A 2,642-nucleotide genomic window follows, 5' to 3' on the forward strand; every position below is an offset into this window, starting at 1 on the left:
AACATAAACATAAGTGAGCATATCGCATCACTAGCCATATCACAGCATAACTCCAAACGGAGCCCGGCCCTATGGCGAGGCCTCGGGAACCGTAACACAGCATACGGCCGAATTATCATAGGGCGCACGAAGCATAACCGGCCCGGGAACCGGTGAACGAAGTCAAAATAAGGCACGAGCGGAGTCGTGAGCAAACAAATGCAGTTTATATTTCAAAATAGCCTTTCAAAACTTAATAATCTCATAAGTCATTTCGTAAACCAAAACAGTCGAATGATTAGTTCATACGAAAGTTTATCTCACAAATTATTTCCAAAGTGGTACGTATGGCTCAAACGAAACTTAACATATCATAATAGTCAAAACATATTTTATAGAGGGAAGTTTCAAGGTCGAAGATCTCATATCGAAGTTCATCCAAAAAGGGAGCCTAATAGGACAAATAAGGCGTCTCGGGGTTAGCGGGCCCACCTCGAGTCAAATTGAGGTGGCGAACATAATTTATGAACATTTAAAGGCCAAAAGATCATACATAATGATTTCAAAGTGACTCGATCACATTTCGATAGGTTTCGAACATTTGGTTGCATTCTAGCCAAAATAGAGCCTTTAGGCTTCAATTGAATTGAATGAATAGTAGTCGTTTTGTAGATCGGGTTTCGAGGAGCAGAAATGCTCCGGAGGTTCCAATATTCACCTAACATACTAAGACATGCCAAACGAAGAAGTGGGAAGCTTTACATACCTTATGGACGTCTTATGCTCACCACAAACTCAAGTCCCGTTTCGTACAGAATCTGCAAATGGTCAACGTTACCAATTAGAGATTCTAAGGCTTAAGAATTTCCTTAACTTCATTTTTTGTCTACCGAAATTTCGGCAGCATTTCCCCTATATATCTAACACCCCCGAGACTTAGCTCGGCTCAATATACATCAACACAACAACCCAAACATCACAAACATCCTAAACCATAACTAAAGCACTCTAACTTCAATATTCTTCCTTTCTATATAAGTTGACAACTTTCATTCAAACTTCACAATACCAAACTAATGTCCACATTATTGTATTCATTTACTCATTCAAGATTATTCAAACACGTCCCAATAATATTCCAAGCAATATACATAAGTTCAAACAATTCTCTACTTTCCATATTGCATCCCAAACGTCAACAACTACGACGAACTTACTAACTCGCATTGTTTTATTCCAAATTCATTAACAACAACCATAAGTCCCATTTAAAATCTTAATATCATAATTATACAAGGATATACACAAATATACCGAAATCATATACTTTTCCATAATAATCCGCCACCACTTTCAATACCAATTCATTTCGTTAAACATTCGTTTACGTTATAAATGCCACAACGACACAACTAATCAACTAAACAAATCAAATTCACCTTGCCTTCTACTCCTTGTAGCTCACGGCCACAACACCACACACGCACACACCCACGATTTCATACACACACCAAAACTACGAAGTTCTCGTCTATTCTTAATCCTTATCATATTCATACAAATTCCATAACATCAAAGTGGAAAAATTCTTACCTTTTCTTGAAAATCCGACTTGTCGCAAACGTGATTCTTCCGCCAAATAAATTATATCACGTTGAAGAGCTTCTTGAGTACACTACAAATATGGAAAGAACAAGATTTTTGGATCACAAACAAAGGCTAGAAAAAAATTTCTTTCTCTCAAAGGGGGGTTCGGCCGAGAGAGTATTATTGAGCTCAAGGATAAGTTTGTGTAATTTTCTTGATAATTCTAAGAGATATGGATATATATCCTAACTAAGGGTCATGTGAAAGTCACATGACCACTTAATAAAGGGCTTGGGCCAAGCCTTTGGCCGGCCACCCTTAGCTTTTGGGCTCAATTTTTCTTCCAATTTGTTTTTGGCCCAATTCGTTAAAATCTCGTTTGTTTATAATTCCCGAAACTAATTTCCAAAATTCCAAATTTGCCCTCGGCCTTCCCCAATGTATTTACACCAATGGTTTCATAACCAACTTAGTCATATTAACTAGAATCAAAATATTTCCTTGTAACATACAAGTCTTAATTATTTCTCGATTTCCAATTATACGAAAACACGGAACATAACATTCTCCCCTCCTTAAGAACATTCGTCCCCGAATGTTAAATTAACCTTATAAAGTCTTATGACCAAGGCGGGGGAGTTCTTTATTATTAGTGGCATACAAAATTATTTTTATCAACCAACATAACAAACTGAAAGGTTTAGATTACCTGTGGACGTCGGGAACAAGTGAGGGTATTTCCTTTTCATCTCGTCCTCCGCCTCCCAAGTCATCTCCTCCCGATTATTGTTGCGCCACAGGACTTTGACGGAGGGCACTTCTTTAGTGCGTAGTCTCCGTACCTGTCGATCCAGAATAGATACAGGCTGCTCGTCATACGATAACTGCTCCGTCACCTGAATGTCATCAACTGGGAATATCCTGGAAGGATCACCAATACATTTCTGCAACATAGACACATGAAACACCGGGTGTACGGCCTCCAAGTCGGATGGTAAGTCTAGCTCATAGGCGACCTCGCCTATCTTTCGCACGATCTGATACGGCCCAATGTACCGGGGGCTCAACTTACCCTT

General features: G+C 39.0%; 1 long non-coding RNA gene across 1 annotated transcript; it reads right to left on the reverse strand.

Annotated features, from left to right (window-relative positions):
* Nucleotides 1–729: 729 nt before the first annotated feature.
* Nucleotides 730–2,398, reverse strand: LOC132613988 (uncharacterized). Its single transcript, XR_009572144.1, has 3 exons — nt 2,276–2,398; nt 1,573–1,654; nt 730–797 (listed from the first exon to the last, which is right to left on the reverse strand). It is a non-coding gene; the product is annotated as an uncharacterized LOC132613988 (long non-coding RNA).
* Nucleotides 2,399–2,642: the final 244 nt, after the last annotated feature.

This window comes from Lycium barbarum, chromosome 10 (genome assembly GCF_019175385.1).
Source record: "Lycium barbarum isolate Lr01 chromosome 10, ASM1917538v2, whole genome shotgun sequence".
In the NCBI taxonomy this organism is placed as follows: domain Eukaryota; kingdom Viridiplantae; phylum Streptophyta; class Magnoliopsida; order Solanales; family Solanaceae; genus Lycium; species Lycium barbarum.